Source organism: Podarcis tiliguerta (genome assembly GCF_965153285.1).
Source record: "Podarcis tiliguerta genome assembly, chromosome: 5".
Taxonomy (NCBI): domain Eukaryota; kingdom Metazoa; phylum Chordata; class Lepidosauria; order Squamata; family Lacertidae; genus Podarcis; species Podarcis tiliguerta.
In genome coordinates, this window is record NC_139538.1 from 73,537,156 (window position 1) to 73,556,549 (window position 19,394).

General features: G+C 42.6%; 1 protein-coding gene across 2 annotated transcripts in view; it reads left to right on the top strand.

The window, feature by feature from the left end:
• Positions 1–19,394, top strand: part of LOC310677317 (uncharacterized protein) — a 35,291-nt gene that overhangs the window by 7,339 nt on the left and 8,558 nt on the right. The window lies entirely within an intron of this gene.

Here is a 19,394-nt window from a genome sequence, read left to right on the forward strand (position 1 = left end):
AATGCTTTGCCTCTCCAGGATGCTTTGCCCTGAATTAATTTTTGTTTGCCTTCAGTTGACATTGTCTTTTCCTTACGTGATCCCTGATTGGCTATGATCTCCAATCTGACCAGTTCAGAAAACATTGCCTCACTCTAACTTGGCTTCATTTTCTCTCATGATGTCAACATGCAGCCAAATATGATGTGCTACATGGCATTGGGAGAAAATCACATTTTCTATTAGCTGGAATCACACTCAGAAAAACCAAGAAATCATAATCAGAAAATAAAATGGCATCAGTACACGGGGAACAGGTTATAAGGGAAATTAATGGGTTTAAAAAGCACTGCAAAATACAGAGAAACTGACAAACATTCATTGCAGTCCTAGGACAAACAGGTGTCTGAATATTGTAACAGAGAAGAGGAAAGCTGGATGTCTGGTGGGACACAAGGATGAAACAGAGGGGGTCATCTCAGATTCACCTAAAACACTGAGACCAAAATCCTGAAATGAAAGAGAGGTTTAAAACAGATTCATTCTGCAAGGAGCACAGGGCTCTAATGGAAGCTAAGCTGGTTCAAGGTTATCCACTGAGCTTCATAGCTGAGCACCTGAGATTGCATAATAATGGTGGTAGAGTCAAATGTAGAAAACAACAGATAACAAATGTTGGAGAAACAGAGGGCACTTATTATCATATGTGGTGGCAAAGTAAGGTTGTTAAAAGGTATTGGGAAATGATATATAATGATTTTTTTTTTAATGTTCAGAAAATAACCTTTGTCAAAAAGCCTTCTTATTAGGTATTACAGGAGTGGATCTATCAAAAAAATATAAAACATTGTTTATGTATGCAACAACAGCTGCTCAAATACTATTAGCACAATCTTGGAAAGAAGATGTTGTTCCCACAAAAGAAGACTGGCAAAATAAATTAATGGAATATGCGGAAATGGCAAAATTAACTGGGAGAATAAGAAGTCATGAAGACAATAAGTTCAAGAAGGAATGGGAAATGTTTATTACAGATATAAAAAAGCAATGTATGCAAGTTAATACATGAGCAGGATTTTAAAGATGCTTGTAATATTATAGACAAGGTACAAGAATTGGAAAGAAAAATGATTAAAGCTATTATGGACATGCATGAATAACATATAACAAAGGAACCGGGGGGTGGGGAGGTAGAGGGAAGTCAGGGGATTTTAATAATCCCATATTGTGGATTTAAAATGGATTGTATATACAGTTGATTTAATGTTTTGATATATATATATATTTTCTATAAGTGATGTTTGTTATTGTAAAAATCAATAAAAATAGAAGAAGAAGAAGAAGAGGAGGAGGAGGAGGAGGAGGAAGAAGAAGAAGAAGAAGAAGAATGGTGGTGGAGTCCTCAGACTTGGGGGCTATGCAGGAAGCCAGATGGGAAGCCCAAGAGTGCCCCTTTCTCCCACATCATTCTATGCTGCACTATGGGTTTTAAAAAAGCATTATTCTCATTGATAAGACATTGGAGATAAGAAATTGATAAGACCTTTCCTCCAATGAGCTTAAGGTGGCACGGACATTTCTTCTCCTTCCTAATAGGGGATGGAGTTTTTGGTTACCTCTGTGAGGTAGGTTAGGGTGAGAGATAGGGACTGGCTCAAGATCATTCTGGTGTGCTTGCTCAGGAACAGGCAGCTGCCAAGGGTGTTCCAAGCAGGCACAGGGGTGTTGAGTTTTGTGGCTTCACTTGCCCTTCAGTCTACACATGGCAGAGAAATATCTGCACATCCGTATTGTCAGACCAATTCCAATTTCTCTCCATTTTTAGTCTCTGCAACTATCTTTGCATGAACTCCAGATGAATACTAATCAATCACTGTGCATGAGCACAAAATTGCTTAAATAAAAATCTCAATATTAAAATGGATATTTATATAGTTCTTTTAAAATTAGCATTTAGAAGCTATAAACAGCCATACCATTAAACACCCTCGACTGGTTCAAAGGATTTAAAACCATGTCTTTAAATTGCTGTATTACGTTAATTTGACAGTCTACATGATTTCTGCACTTAAAAAAAAAATCCCCAGTTCTTTGCCAAGGTACCCCAAACTCTGGGTGTCTGAATTATGTGCATAATAAGTATGACTTGACTAATCATTTTTCTTTGTTCTCTATTCCTCTTGTGGACTACAGTCTCTGAACAGAGAACACTTGGGCCTCTATTGATAGATGTAACCAGAATTGTCCCCAAGCTACACACTTGCTTCTTCAGAAGGTATGCAATCCCATACAGAACACCCAATTTGCCAAACATGGGAACCACCCACCCAAACAGCCTCCACCACTCTGCCACAACTTTCTCCATCAAGAAGAGGGTATTCACAACTGGGTGATAGTTATTCAAGGATACTCTCTCCTTCAGTCTTCATTTCCAACAAAGCCAGGGGGTTCCTGTCAGGACCCCCAGATATGGTCTTGGCCTTCAACAGATGCCCAACCTTGCCAGTTCTTGATCCCGGTCTTGTCCACAGTGCTAATAATTAATTCAAGAATCGTCTGTATTCAATATTAATTACGCTGCATGGCTATTAATTTGCATTGTGCAGTAATACTCTAGAGCAGCCCTCTATAGGCCGTTGCCAGAGCACGCTTATTCTCCTTGACTTTACTGGAATCCAAGGACTTTGCTCTGTAAATGTCCAGTAGTTCCTCTGACATCTGCAGGGCTCTGGCTTGTTATTTACACTTAATGAATACACATGAGCCAAGCATCATGAGGCCTGATTGTGAGCTTCTTGTGTTTTTTCTGGAGATGGCCAGAGTTATGAAAGGGAAAGCTGGAACTGTTTCTTGCATTATTAAATGATAGGACTTTTGGCCTCACACAGCTGCTTAGGTAACCACTAGAGGGGTTCAGAACCATTTGGCAATGGTCCCCCAATGAGAAGGAACCCCCTGTGATTCTTGACTGAATAGATTTTCTCATTTAAAAACTGGCAAATTTCAAATTGCTCTGAATATGCATGGGAAAGTCCTAATGGCAAATACACAAGCACAGAGCCAGGCCACTTTTAAGAACACCTAAAATGCAAAGATCCCATCTTAGGAATAAATTCGCTCACAAGACAGATAGATATCTACCTGTAACCATAAAAACGTAAGAATGTCGTCACTCTGCAGTTCACGTGGCTGCTGACAAACAAGGAGGAGGGAATTGGAGAAAGAGGCAGCCAAGGGGAACAGCTGAGACTGGTGAGTGAGCAGACAGGTGGAGACTGACTATAGAGGCAGGTGGACAGAGAGCTGAAGCTTGTGAGTGAGCAGGCAGGTAAGACTGGTAGGTAACCCAGGCCACTGAGTGGAGCATTGGTGGGCTATGAGGAAAAGGAGCTGAGGTGAGCAGAAAGGAGGAAGGGGAATTGGGCAAGGTATAAGAGGAAGAAGGTGATTGGACAGGGGGTGGGGTTTGGCAGATGACAGGTAGGTGGGTTGATGAGTGAAGCAGGGGCAACAGCCCCTAGTATATATATAAAGTGGTTCATAAAAACACATCAACTTGGAGGCTTTCCACACCTCAGCCTTATAGGTATGAACACTATGTTATATTCCAATAGTGAAAAGATAATACATTGGAAAGTGTTGAGGAGATTTGTTAACATCTGAAGGCCTGCTGTAGGGTTCACTGAAAGTGAAACTTCAAATAATGTACCATTTTATGCACACTATTTATGGTTGTTTTCTCATAATAAATAGCGATTTCAGCCATGCAGATCAGGGACGTTTGCCTGCTTGGGCTCAAGGAAAGGTTAGTGGGGAAAGGATCTGCCCCTTTGTCCACTTATTAGTTACAAAAATCACTCTGTCCCACGAAGGCAATGACCTTGGCACTCTTGGTGTAATATATTTCACTGGGCAGTTGTGAAAAGAAGCAAGGAAGGGCATTTGTAGAACAAAAAAGTAAAACAGTGTGTTCCAAGCAAATATAGATTGTGTGTGTGTGTGTGTGTGTGTGTGTGTGTGTGTGTTGTGTACAATTCTGCCTTGCCCTCTCTAAAAAGAGCCCCTATCCATCTTCAGAGATGAAGAAGCAATGTCCTAAGTTAATCCCTCCATTTTTTCCTTCCTCCCAGATCCGCTACCATTCAAAAGGCTCGGCAATAAAAGTGATGTCAACATATGCAATCCTGGTTGGGCCAAAAACTCCCATAAAGACATAAGAAGAGCCCTGCTGGATCAGATGATTGGCCTACCTAGTCCAGCGTCCTGTTCCCCACAGTAGATAGCCAAATGACTCTGGGAACGAATATAGGTGCCTTAGCCCTCTCTTGTTGCTGTTCCCCAACAACTGGTGTTCAGTGGCAGGGTAGTATATAGACACCATGACTAGTAACATTATACTTCATGAATATGTACATCGTGCAGAAATGTTTAGCCAGCTTAAACTCTGAAGAGTAGTTGACCCAAAGTAGATTATGCGATAAGTCATGCTGAATGAGCTATCTGGGCCGATGAAAGGCGGCTCATAAGGTAAGAATGTTTTAGAATTCTGGGTAATAGAGGGTGCTGATTGGGAAATGATGAGGTGGTGAGTATTCCAATATTAAGTCAATTTTCTCCGTGGCTTCTGAATTCCTTCTGAAGGACTTATTAGGTAATCAACCCGGCAGGAGACTTCATTGCTGCTTACAAGTTCCATTTATGCACATATCCTCCAGCTGTTGAGCTTGTCTTGCGTCCGCTGTGCTTGAAACAGGTTTCTGCTTTAGCGATACCAGCTCAGCAGTTGGTGCAAGTCAAAGGAAAGCCACTCAGTGGCAGCTGCGAAGGGCGACCCAACAGCCCAGAACTAACCTGCTATGAGCTGCAGAGCCCAGTGATCCAGAAAAGTGCTGTCATTTCAAGAATAAATGCAGAGTCTGGGGACCCTGAGCAGAGGCACTGCCTGCTTTTCCTTATGGGGGCAAACAATGTTATAGCATCATAGAGGCCTCTTCGTATGTAATAGATGCACTTGCCCCGCTGTGGGAACAAAGCAGGGAAACTTTCCTATTTGTCCTTAGACAACTTTGTCACAATTTAAGTCTCACTCTGAATTTTCAAAGGCATCTCATTTAAGTGTCTAGCATTGCAAAATGGGAGCTGAGGCAAATGTGAGCATCATCACAAAGGGTGTCTATATAGCCTCCAATTACACCATAGGAAGAAACCACAGATTTGGCGCTGGAAATTGTACCTCATTTAAAGCCAATGTGACCCACTGCTATTCACATTCACCCTGGCAATATGTTGTTTCCCTCTTCTTCCAAGCAGTAGTATGTTCTGGAAGAAGCTTTGTGGAATACATTGTGAAAAGAGAGGCCTGTGGAACTCTTCATGATATCTGTTTACAGTACTCATAAATATATCACTTGTCATGCTTTCAACATCAAGTGATTATCTTGCCATCAAATGATTATTATTTGGAACCAATCAGGCTTGATAGGAAAATGCAACTTCTCATTTGGAACAAATCAAGCTTGATATAATAGTGCAATATGAGTCTGTATGAGTCATTTGCAGCAGAGTCACTACCTAATCAATCATGTGATAATAGGGGATGCTTGAACATTTTGCTCCTTTGCTAATTCTGATATGAACTGAGTTGATCCACACTTCCTGGGTTAATGTACATAGTGCTTTTTTTCTAGCGGAATGCAGGGGTACAACAACAGCAACACAAGAATGAATTTTTCCCAAGGCTGTTTCTTATCAGTCACATTCAAAACCTATTTTAAACCTGAGGTACCGCTTTAGCTAATGAGGCCTCCCCCCGCCGCCACTGCCCTGTCGCCATGTGCTTTCCGTTCTCATCCTGAGGTAAAGTTAACAACTCAAGGTACTACTTCCGGGTTAGCAGAGTCTGTAACCTGAAGTGTCTGTAACCCATGGTGTCTGTAACCCTGAGGTACCATTGTACTTGAGGCATTGAAGAGCACAGGAAAGGCTATATACTTCTGAGATAGACTAACTGCTTGTATCCTTAACTGTGATTGATCTCATCCATCTCATACAAAGTCTGATCCTGGCTGTCACAATCACAGGAGTACCAAAACTTCAAACACTGTATTGTAATGTATTTTTTTTTTTTTTTTGCTTATGCTGACGTTCTTAAATGTGTTGTATGTGATTTGTGCTGTATTTGTGATGTTCTCTTATGTTCTATCATGTTGTTGCTATTTATTGTTTGTAAGCCACTTTGGGATTCATTTGAATGAAAAGCAACATAGAAATAGAATAAATAAAAAAAAAACACTTTACGATAAGAGAGTATTTTCATAATGAAGTCTGTGCCAGCGGCAGCCTCACTTTCTCCTTACTCCTGTTAATATAAACTAAGAATAGGAACTAAATGCACGTAAAACTATATATATATCTATTCGCTTTAAAGAAGCCCCAAGATTTCAGGTATGCCAACAGGATTTCCTGGGCCCAGTACACTAAGAGCATAAGAAGAGCCTTATGTTCAGCACCGAGGGCCTTCTGACGGTTCCCTCACTGCGAGAAGTTAAGCTACAGGGGCTTCTTGGTAGTGGCTCCCACCCTGTGGAATGCCCTCCCATCAGATGTCACGGAAATAAACACTATCTGACTTTTAGAAGACATCTGAAGGCAGCCCTGTTTAGGGAAGTTTTTAATGTTTGATCGCTTATTCTTATTCTGTTGGGAGACACCCAGAGTGGCTGGGGAAATGCAGCCAGATGGGCAGGGTATAAATAAAAAATAATTGTTGTTGTTGTTGTATAAGTGGATGAAGCCCCCTGCATCATCGTCACCCCTCCCCTCAGTCTGTAAGCAAGCACTGTTGCTTCTGTACATATATTAAGTTATCCCAGCCTATCTCAAGGGCTGTTGCAAAGGTTGAGAAAAGCAGGGAGGAGAGGAAAATGCAGGCAACCGTGAGCTCCTGGGAGGAAAAGCAAGGCCGTAAAATATATTCCCATTTACAGATCATGTGAAGAAAAATAGAGGTGCACAAAGCCAAAAAAAGCAGCCCTCCCTTGCTTAATCGTCAATGTTTTGTTGTCCTGATATTTACAGCAAAATCACACACAGACACCCCCCCACAAAACCCCCACAACAATCTGGAGGGATCTCCTCCTGGAGCTGCATGTGCCTCCTTCGTTGCTGGGATTTAGATGTCAGCTAAAGATGTTTCTGTTTGCTCAGGACTTTTTCAGTCTGATATGGTAATGTTTGCCCTGATCAGCAGTGTGTGGATTTGTATTTTTAATGACTGTTACTTTATGAATATTTCAGTTTTGCATTTGTTTTAATCACTGATGCAATTGGGGTTTTTTTTATCCTTTGTTATACATTGGGCTGGACTTTTTTTTTTGAGAAAGGGCAATTCATAAATGCAGTAAACAACAACAACAACAATTAATATCCCCATTTAGATGGGGAACTAATTGGGTAACTATGGGTCACTTGTTGCCACAAGGTCTAACCTACCTCACTTGTTTGTCGTCAGGATAAAATTGAAGTCCCCTATATGCACATAGGGAGTCACCTCTTGTGCCGTCCCCCGTCCCCAATTTAATCAGACTATTTGTCAATATGGAGCAGAAGTGTCTGCTCTGGCTGTAGCTCTCCAGGGTTTCAGCTCATTCCCACACTTATTACCTGAAATCCTTTGGAACAATCCAGATGCAATTTGTGATAGTGCAAATCATGTGTTCTTCCAGTGAGCTATGGTACCTCTTTAGTCTTCTGGAAGTAGCCTGAGACAATACAGGCAACAACCAATTTACACGTGTCCGATTGGTGTGTGATTGTGCACATGCACATGGCTTCAAACTCAGAAATGACCCTAAAATGTCGCTAAAATGTCACTGGAGTGGTGCCGGAGGCCTACTGCTAACTTGGCAAATGCAGAAGCCTGAATGGTTATATTTTGAACCCCATTCTTTTGCCCCACTCTAGATGGCAACAAGCTTCCCTGTTTACCTACTTCATAAATCCCCATATCGGCATGATTCCTGGAACCCCCTGGGTTTGCAAAGAGTTTGCTGACGCTGAAGTGACTTCAGCTGTTGTCTCCAGTCCTAGTTACATAGCCACGCTACTGATTTATAAACTAATTACGCAAGCGGACTGCCTCCTGGGTCACTGCTGGTATTCATTCTGAACGTGTTCCAGCTTTGAAATATTTAGACAGCTGTCCAGAATGGGTACATTTCTTGGCCTCTAAATGTTAACTGTGCACGACTGCCAAGGAAATCTCACCTGTGGCAAACATATCCCAAAGCCAAAGTTGCACGTTTATAGGAGAAGATGGAGCCATTATTCACGCTTATGAGGGGATTTTTGCCCAACTCAGGTCTGAAAATCTAAATCTGTTGTGGAATGATTTGTGCTTGCATGTTCGCTGCCTTATAACTGAAGCATCAGATGGTGACTTGCATGTGTGAATGAGCCACTGCATATCAAACACCACAGAGAGAACATTTAGATAATATCTGATGGAAGCAAGCCAGTTCAACTGGATATCATCATCAACTAGTTCCTTTCTTATTATGTATACAATAATTTGCACCCAGTTCTGTATATTCCGTTCCCAATTCTTGTTGTGTTTGATGTCCCCTCTGTCCCCCTTGCTCAACCCCATTCCTCTCTCCCTTTACACCTTACCCAACCTACACCTTACCCAACACCCCTCCCTTTACACCTCAGCAGCTCTACCCCACCACCAACCACCACACTCCCTTTAACCTTGCCATCCTTATAGCTTGTCCAGACCACATCTCCCCAGCAACCGTCCTGCTCTGCTGCAACTTTTCTCTTCATCAGTCTCCAGTGCTGCTGAAATTGAAGCATTGGTTTGAGGTGGGCAGTAGAAGCAGAACAGGCCAGTTGCTGAGGAGCTGGCCTAGCCTGGCCTAGCTGTTCCTCTGCAGCTCACTTAGGCCACCTGCTACTTGCCTGCTTGGACAATCTACCTGCTGTTCTGTTGTCATATTGCAGTGACATAGCCACCAATCAGTAGCCACACAGACTGCAGCGTGATGACATTCTTACATTTTATTATATAGTTATCCTGTGAACTGCCCTGTGATCTTGTGATGATGTGCGGTATAGTAACCTAATAAAAAAAGTAGTAAATAAAATGAACAACCTCGCTAAGAACATGAAGCAGAACTATTCCCTTAGTTCTGGTGAAAGACAATTTCCATCCTTCAGGTGTCACCTAGCAGCAATCATTCTATCTGCAACACAGGGAGACATGGCAAGCACTGCCTACTTCACTAGCTTCTCATCCTTCTGAACTAGACCACAATTTACTTTACTCTGTGCTGAATTATGGCCCTTTGGTCCATTTTTAAAACAGCTGTGGTTCTTTATTCCCTACCGGGTTTGGGGAATTTGTGTGAAAAATGTCATCCTGACATAGCTTTGAATCATTGTGGCTGCCAGCAGACATGGTGTTGACATCAATTCTGCAGTTAGTTGAAGCACCCCAATTTGACAGTTGTGCAGGATGGAATTTGCACAATAACCTGATGACTTTCAGTTGCTTTGTTTGAAAGGGTTTGCATTGGCCCTAAGAAAGAACCCAACTTAGCTGAGAAGGGTGCAATATTCAGGTCTGTGAGATGTTCCGTAGAAAGCAGTCAGAAGTAAACTGAAAATCCAGGAGTATGAAAATGTGCTAGTATTATTGAACAGGATATCTCCCAATTAGACTAAGACATTGTGAAGTTGAAATCAATTCTTCAAGTTGGCAGAACAACCCCACCACTATCTGCATGCTTTATTTTGGAATTCAAAACTTGTTAAATGGGAGCATTTTCCTTTCAGAAAGAACATATGCTATGCCCTCATGGAGTCCAATTACTGTACATGCTGGAGAGGATGCCAAACCCAAGGTCTTTTTGGCAAAGCCATGCTGCATACAGTCAGCATTTATCTCATTTAATCCCAGCAGGTGCTCAAATTGCCTTAAAGAGTGGCAGACTGCAAGTTATCACACTACACATGCAGCCTTCAGACTCCCTCAAATATTATTGACCTCTGACCAGTGTAACTTTTCAAGTTTGTTTCCATGGACTGTATAACTGTTGCTGCTTCATGTATAAACATGTAGGCTTGGTTCAGACATTGTCCCACCTCCAGTGATATCCTGTGCATGGTTGTCCCCAGGGTGCCAGGCTTGTTGTTGTTGTTTAGTCGTTCAGTCGTGTCCGACTCTTCGTGACCCCATGGACCAGAGCACGCCAGGCACTTCTGTCTTCCACTGCCACCCGCAGTTTGGTCAGACTCATGTTTGTAGCTTCGAGAACACTGTCTAACCATCTTGTCCTCTGTCGTCCCCTTCTCCTTGTGCCCTCCATCTTTCCCAACATCAGGGTCTTTTCCAGTGAGTCTTCTCTTCTCATGAGGTGGCCAAAGTATTGGAGCCTCAGCTTCACGATCTGTCCTTCCAGTGAGCACTCAGGGCTGATTTCCTTAAGAATGGATGCGTTTGATCTTCTTGCAGTCCATGGGACTCTCAAGAGTCTCCTCCAGCACCATAATTCAAAAGCGTCAATTCTTCGGCGATCAGCCTTCTTTATGGTCCAGCTCTCACTTCCATACATCACTACTGGGAAAACCATAGCTTTTACTATACGGACCTTTGTTGGCAAGGTGATGTCTCTACTTTTTAAAATGCTATCTAGGTTTGCCATTGCTTTCCTCCCAAGAAGCAGGCGTCTCTTAATTTCGTGGCTGCTGTCACCATCTGCAGTGATCATGGAGCCCAAGAAAGTAAAATCTCTCACTGCCTCCATTTCCTCCCCTTCTATTTGCCAGGAGGTGATGGGACCAGTGGCCATGATCTTCGTTTTTTTGATGTTGAGCTTCAGACCATATTTTGTGCTCTCCTCTTTCACCCTCAATAAAAGGTTTTTTAATTCCTCCTCACTTTCTGCCATCAAGGTTGTGTCATCTGCATATCTGAGGTTGTTTATATTTCTTCCAGCAATCTTAATTCCGGCTTCAGATTCATCCAGCCCAGCCTTTCGCATGATGAATTCTGCATATAAGTTAAATAAGCAGGGAGACAAAATACAGCCTTGTCGTACTCCTTTCCCAATTTTGAACCAATCAGTTGTTCCATATCCAGTTCTAACTGTAGCTTCTTGTCCCACATAGAGATTTCTCAGGAAACAGATGAGGTGATCAGGCACTCCCATTTCTTTAAGAACTTGCCATAGTTTGCTGTGATCGACACAGTCAAAGGCTTTTGCATAGTCAATGAAGCAGAAGTAGATGTCTTTCTGGAACTCTCTAGCTTTCTCCATAATCCAGCGCATGTTTGCAATTTGGTCTCTGGTTCCCCTGCCTCTTCTAAATCCAGCTTGCACTTCTGGGAGTTCTCGGTCCACATACTGCTTGAGCCTTCCTTGAAGAATTTTAAGCATAACCTTGCTAGCGTGTGAAATGAGTGCAATTGTGTGGTAGTTGGAGCATTCTTTAGCACTGCCCTTCTTTGGGATTGGGATGTAGACTGACCTTCTCCAATCTTCTGGCCACTGCTGAGTTTTCCAAACTTGCTGGCATATTGAGTGTAGCACCTTAACAGCATCATCTTTTAAAATTTTAAATAGTTCAGCTGGAATACCATCACTTCCACTGGCCTTGTTATTTGCAATGCTTTCTAAGGCCCATTTGACTTCACTCTCCAGGATGTCTGGCTCAAGGTCAGCAACCACACTACCTGGGGTGTACGAGACATCCATATCTTTCTGGTATAGTTCCTCTGTGTATTCTTGCCACCTCTTCTTGATGTCTTCTGCTTCTGTTAGGTCCTTACCACTTTTGTCCTTTATTATGGTAATCTTTGAACGAAATGTTCCTTTCATATCTCCAATTTTCTTGAACAGATCTCTGGTTCTTCCCATTTTGTTGTTTTCCTCTATTTCTTTGCATTGCTCATTTAAGAAGGCCTTCTTGTCTCTCCTTGCTATTTTTTGGAATTCTGCATTCAATTTCCTGTATCTTTCTCTATCTCCCTCGCATTTTGCTTGCCTTCTCTCCTCCGCTATTTGTAAGGCCTCATTGGACAGCCACTTTGCTTTCTTGCATTTCCTTTTCATTGGGATGGTTTTCGTTGCTGCCTCCTGTATAATGTTTCGAGCCTCCATCCATAGTTCTTCAGGCACTCTGTCCAGCAATTCTAAATCCTTAAACCTGTTCCTCACTTCCACTGTGTATTCATAAGGGATTTGGTTTAGATTGTATCTTACCGGCCCAGTGGTTTTTCCTACTTTCTTCAGTTTAAGCTTGAATTTTGCTATAAGAAGCTGATGATCTGAGCCACAGTCAGCTCCAGGTCTTGTTTTTGCTGACTGTATAGAGCTTCTCCATCTTTGGCTGCAGAGAATATAATCAATCTGATTTCGATGCTGCCCATCTGGTGATGTCCATGTGTAGAGTCGTCTCTTGTGTTGTTGGAAAAGAGTGTTTGTGATGACCAGCTTGTTCTCTTGACAGAACTCTATTAGCCTTTGCCCTGCTTCGTTTTGAATTCCAAGACCAAATTTGCCAGTTGTTCCTTTTATCTCTTGATTCCCTACTTTAGCATTCCAATCCCCTATAATGAGAAGAACATCCTTCTTTGGTGTCACTTCTATAAGGTGTTGTAAGTCTTCATAGAATTGGTCAATTTCAGTTTCTTCAGCACCAGTAGTTGGTGCATAAACTTGGATTACTGTGATGTTAAAAGGTCTGCCTCGGATTCGTATCGAGATCATTCTATCATTTTTGAGATTGCATCCCAGTACAGCTTTCGCCACTCTTTTGTTGACTATGAGAGCCACTCCATTTCTTTTACGGGTTTCTTGCCCACAGTAGTAGATATGATAGTCATCCGAACTGAATTCACCCATTCCCGTCCATTTTAGTTCACTGATGACCAGGATGTCAATGTTTATTCTTGCCATCTCATTTTTGACCACATCCAACTTACCCAGGTTCATGGTTCTTACATTCCAGGTTCCTATGCAATATTTTTCTTTACAGCATTGGACTTTCCTTTCGCTTCCATGCATATCCGCAACTGAGCGTCCTTTCGGCTTTGGCCCAGCCGCTTCATTAGCTCTGGATCTACTTGTACTTGTCCTCCGCTCTTCCCCAGTAGCATGTTGGACGCCTTCCGACCTGAGGGGCTCATCTTCCAGCGTCATATCTTTTATATGCCTGTTGTCTTTGTCCATGGAGTTTTCTTGGCAGGGATACTGGAGTGGCTTGCCGGTTCCTGCTCCAGGTGGATCACGTTTGGTCCAAACTCTCCACTATGACCTGTTCATCTTGGGTGCCCTGCTCGGCATAGTTCATAGCTTCTCTGAGTTCTTCAAGCCCCTTCGCCACGGCAAGGCAGTGATCCATGAAGGGGTAAACATGGGTGCCAGGCTAAACATGGATTATTCTAAGATCTGGTCCTGGTCATTACCATTCAAAGGATATTCCTGCAAGGAGTAATGCTAAAAGTGAATTCTAGAGGTGCCACTGAGTTTTGCCAGTTGTCTTTTTCATTCTGCATTCATTAAAAAAAATAATCCATAACAACATAACATGAGACAATACATAATTATACAAAAGAACTTTAAAATAGCCAGAACAATACAGTGCACAGCAGTTTACTACATGTTGGGAAAATTTATGAGCACACTAAATGCATCCATTTAGCAACGACCATGAGGGACTGCTTAGCCAGGGAGATGTCTTGGTAATAAATCTAACCAGCGGGTGGGGGAATTCTGGAGAAATTGTGGTTTTATTACAGCTCTCTGACTGGTCACACAATGCAAGACGGGGTCCCATGCAAACTTATCTCTCTCGTTTTGGCTCTTAATTACCTTATGCCTTTCCATATGTTTTTCAGCTATGGCAAAAGTTTAGGCTTTGGACCACCATCCCAGTTATGAGAACTGTGTGGAACACTTCCCTTGATGGGCTATCTTGAGTTGGGCAACAGCTCTCAAGCACAAGATTAAGTCCTTGTGCAATAAGCCTTTCAGGTTTTCCAGAAACATCGAGCGAAAGCCATTCCTCATGATTTGTGCTCATGATGCTATCAGGGCCGTTATACATGACTGCACATTCAACACCATTTGCACCTGTAAAAGTTCCAGGGCAGTTATATTTCTTTGGCTGCAATTGGTGAATGTCCCATAGCTTCTTGTTGAAACGCCATAACTTTTTATAAAATGTTTCCGTTCTTTTCTTACTCCTGCTTTTAATGTGCTAAAGTGCAAGAATGCCTTGGCAATGTGCTAAAATGTATCCAAACGTTTGTGACATAGTCATTCTGACATCCTGTGAATGCTGGATATCAGTATTCTTTGGGGTTGTGTGGAAAGGAATGTATTATTATTATTATTATTATTATTATTATTAATACAGTGGTACCTTGTGTTACATACGCTTCATGTTACATATGCTTCAGGTTACAGACTCCACTAATGCAGAAATAGTACCTCAGGTTAAGAACTTTGCTTCAGGATGAGAACAGAAATCATGCAGCAGCGGTGCAGCGGCAGCAGGAGGCCCCCTTAGCTAAAGTGGTGCTTCAGGTTAAGAACAGTTTCAAGTTAAGTACGGACCTCCAGAACAAATTAAGTTCTTAACCCGAGGTACCACTGTAATAATACTACCCTTGCCCATCTGACTGGGCTGCCCCAGTCACTCTGCGTGACTTCCAACAAATATAAAAGCATAATAAAACACTGCTGGTATGCCACATTCACTTCCTGTTTATGCCAAATAATGGTGCTCCTTTTGTTGTTGTTGTTCTTTATTAACATAAAAGCAATGACACACAAAAAATATCACCAAAGATGCAAACATAGAAGTAGTGCAGGGAAACTCAGGCTTTTTCTGGACATCCCTTTTTTATTATTAAAGATTTCTTGGTTTACAAAAGTATGTGCAATGTCTCTTTTCTCAAGTTACGTTTTCTATAGGTCAATTTCATTTGTTGAGACATTAGGGTTAGATTAGGAAGAAAAGGGGGTCATGGTGGGTGGAGGTGGGGTCAGGTGGCAAAGTTTCTATTTTACTTAATGTATGTGTGGGGTTTTGTGTCAGTGTCGCTTGTGCAGGTTCTCTTTGCTATTTGCTTGTGTTCCTTTGGCGATGAGAGAGGTTGGGGTTGGCCTAGGGTGTGGTTGCTTGTTTGTGATTGGCTGTGGTGAACTTTGTTTTCATGTGTGAGTTGGGTGGGTGGGTGTTTTTGAATCAGGTTAGCCATATTGATTTGTTGGTGGATTTTTGTCGTTGTCTTGTTGGGCTGTGTATGTGATAAAGGGGAGCCATACCAGGGTGTAGGCATCTTCTATTTCTGGACATCCTTGAGATTCACAAAGAGCCAAACAGCCCACTCTCTTTCTGTTGAGCCCCAGGCCCACGATTCATTCAGTAGCATAGAACCAACCAGCTAGGTACCAGATTTCTGAGCCCAGCTTACCCCGAGAAGCCACAACAGGTTAAATGCAATGCTTTCTTAAGGAGGTTATATAAACTTAAGCGTAAGAATCCATTACCAGCAAAAGGACCATTAAGAGAAAAACTAACAGTGTAAGGATACATTTGGGACTTTGAATAGACATTAACAAACTTAGATTGCCTTACCTTAATACTAACCATTAGAATCAGAGACCTCACTGTACCAGCAAGCTGCATCCAGGCACAACCAGTTGTTGCAACCCAGGAGCTTCATCAAAAGCAGGAGGCATGAGACAAAAGTCAGAAAGAATTTTTATACAGAAAGGCCAGGATGCAGAAGGCCAGATATTGCTTAGCCAGCCAGGGCCAGATACTGCTTAGCCAATCAGGGCCTAGTGGCATACTTCCCAACATTAGTGGGTGTACATGCTGGTTGACCATGTAGCTACTCATGCCTTCAGAGCACAGAGTGACACCAGCATCACTTCTCCAGTGTGGAGCTACCTTTTACACCCACCAAGCATGCGGTAGAGTAGAAGTGAAGAGAGCGACTAGTGGCTATTGAGCCCAGTGCTGTCACCACCCACCTCAACAAGAGGAAGAGTGATTGTGCCAACGTGCTGTTGCAGCTGCCAGATTCAGTGAGAGAGGCATATGTGGTGTACGGAGAGGAGACAGAGACTGGCCATTTTGACCTCCTGCTAATTCTGCCTCCCAGAAAAGAGCCCAGCTATTGGGAGGTCACGCTGATATTGCCTGCCAGAAGACTAACTGTCCCACACAGCTCTTGTCTACCTGAAGCAGATTCAACATTGTCTCTCCTGCCAACACATGGTCAGTAAAGCTGCATGAAAGAATTGCCCTCTGTACATCAGGCCAGCTTTTTATTATTATTATTATTATTATTATTATTATTATTATTATTAAACCCAAACCTTTGTCTCTCATTCTTCCATCTTCTTAAATGCAAGTTCCCCTCTCTTCAGGCAGACAGATGCCACCAGTGCTCTTTAGGGCATGGGATGATTGCTCTCCAGCTTCTCCTGGTTCTGTCTATGCTAAGTCCCTTTGGTTCCCATTAGTCATTTCTCTGCTGATTGGGGAGCAACTGAAGAGTCAGACAACACCATTTGAGGATGAAAATCCTAAGAGAGCCAGCTTGAGAAGGGTTAAAGTTAGTCCTATAAAGAACAGTGTAAAAATAAAACTAAACCAGAATCAACTGATTAAAAATCTAAAACTAAACCAAACCCAAAATGTTACCTTCTTCCATTAACAACTCTATAATCTATTATGGCTCCAGAATGACAATTCAAGATATATATTAAGGAGAGTTTGGCTGGTTCAAAGAGGGACAAAAAAAAATCAGAATTGACCCATATAGATAGACAGCTGACTACATTGCTTGAATCTGTCCAACTCTTATAAAAATGAAGAATTGAGAGGCAGAATTTTAGGAGTAGTAAAGTTCAGCTGTTCCTGAAAGGCGAATGGAATATATATGAGATAGGCTTGTGGTTGTTGCCTCTCCTGCCCTGCTCAGAGTTAAAATGACCACCCTGGAATGGGTGTGCTGGTTTCCCTTGCTGAATGCAGGCCTGGACATGTTCCTTTTGCATTCTGGGAAACTCCAAGCTCAAACCTAATTCCTTTGGGCACTATCCTTCCTCAAGTTTTATCTTGTGACAAGTTGCTCTGTGTCTTCTTCAGTGAAGGCCAGGGCTTATAAGGCAAGCACGAGCCCTTTGGGAATACATTTATTTATGTGGGTCGCAAGACGTTCTGTATATTTTTTGATGCAAAAAAAGGAGCACGTAGCCCTAAGACAGTTTTAGTGATGGTGAAAGGGAGTCTGAATGACAGGCCTGGAAGGAGAAGTCAGTAATTCATTGACTGCACAGGCGCTCCTTGGGGAGCTGATGTGTAAGCTTCCAGTGTTCCATTTCAGCCCCTCTTGCTGAAAAGGGAAAGTCTAATTTTGTGACAGTCTGCAAGCCTAGCCCACTAACGTACACTTATAAGAGGAAAAGGTCTCAAAATAAGACACAAGAATTGCCTTGTTTGATGAGGCCAGTGGTTCATCCGGTCCTGCAATGTGTTTCCAACAAGCAGCCAGCCAAATGCCTTTAGAAATGCAGAAGTCTCATACAGAGATGTCAGCTAGGATTTTCACAGCTGCCACTAAAATATCACCAAATTAAATTTGTGGGACCCTTCTCAGATAAAATCCTTTAGGGAATTCAGATGCAACCAGGAATGGCTCTGTGAGACCGTAACTTTGTCTATGTCATCAAGCAATGTTGGCAATCAAGGTTCTTCCTAAGGAGAAGCACTTGGGGAATTATGATGGAAATCAAAAAAGTTTTTCATTAAAGCAGGGCTGAGAGATCTGTCCCAGCTTTGTTTGCAACAATTTGGCGGGGGGCAGGGAGCACCCCAGAATGGGAATAACACAATGTAATTGCAGAATGTCAGTCTCAGGAACAGCGGTGTAGCAAGCCGCTCAGGTACCTGGTGTGGTGTGTGCGTCCTGCAGCCGGAGGCAGAGTGAGCCGTCCATGGGGGCAGGGTGAGACAAGGCAGGGCACACTGCCTGGAGCCTCTCCACAACCTCCCCCTTAGCTGTAGGGCAGCTGAGGTGGTGGACAGATGCAAGCCCATTGCTGCTCGAAAAAGCAGTGGGCAGCTTGCAGGAAGTCCTCCTGCCACCTTCCCCTCAGGAGAGACGCATGGCTCAGGCAAGCTGCAGGCCCCATGGTGTGGCACCCAGTGCCCCCCCCACCTCACCTAGCTACCAGTGGCGTAGGAAGGGGGGTGCGGTGGGTGTGGGAGTTATTTTTTCCCCCACAAAAAAGTGTTGTTAGCCCAATTTTATATATATATTTTAAAAACACATATTTTTGCCATTTTGTCACCCCCCTCCGTGATGATACCTGGGGCAGCCCACACCCACCACACCCCCTTCCTACACCACTGTTCAGGAACAGGTTGATTATCCAAGTATTGGCATTTTTAAGTCTAAAAATGGGGGTGGGGTGGGGTGGGAACGCTCTCATCACATCATAACTTTAAATATTGCTCCACCACCTGAAAATCCTATGACTTTTGTCCAGTGCATTTTTAAAGAAGAAGAAGAAGAAGAAGAAGAAGAAGAAGAAGAAGAAGAAGAAGAAAGGAGCTGGTACTAACCATTAAGTTGTTATAGTAAATGCCACACTTTTAACAATATTTTTTTGGGGGGAGGTGCCGGTACTCCATTGCATACCCCCAGAAAAAAGTACTGCTTTTGTTCCCCTGAAGGGACCTAAATTTTCAAAATGAAAAACAACCCCTCCCTTGAAACCCACCCTTGTGTGGGACAAAGATTCGGGGGGGGGGGGGGATGAACAGGGATTTTGATTTAGTTTTGAGGAATTTTCTCAGGGCACTTTCGGGGCATTACTACTGCCTTTGTATTTATTCCAAGTTTCTTCTCTTTTCAGAGGCACTGTGAACAGGGAAGGCTATTTTAGCTGTTTCAGCCAACAGCTGTTGTAAGAGCCATCTTCCATGAATTTGTCCAGTTCTTTTGAAAAGACTTCTAAGCTTGTAGCCATTGGTGCAATCCTATGGTACTGAATCCTGCAAGTAAATTTTGCATGAAAGCAGGACAAACTTGATGTGTGCTAATGTCCCATAGCCTCATTATTTTTTACAACTGTATCTTGCTGTTTTTGCCAGAACCTCATAATTATAAACAATTAAAACCACATATCATGTGTTGGAACCCATGATCCAAGAAGACTGTGTGCTCCCTAGCCTTTTAAAAATTTATAGTGTATGTATTCCTGAGCTTTCTCATCTGAAAAATTCAGTCACTCACAATGGGTGAGCTAGTCATTACCACAATTATTGTTAAAATATGCAACTTGAATATATTCCTTCCTCCAAAATTCTCTAGAGGACAGCAA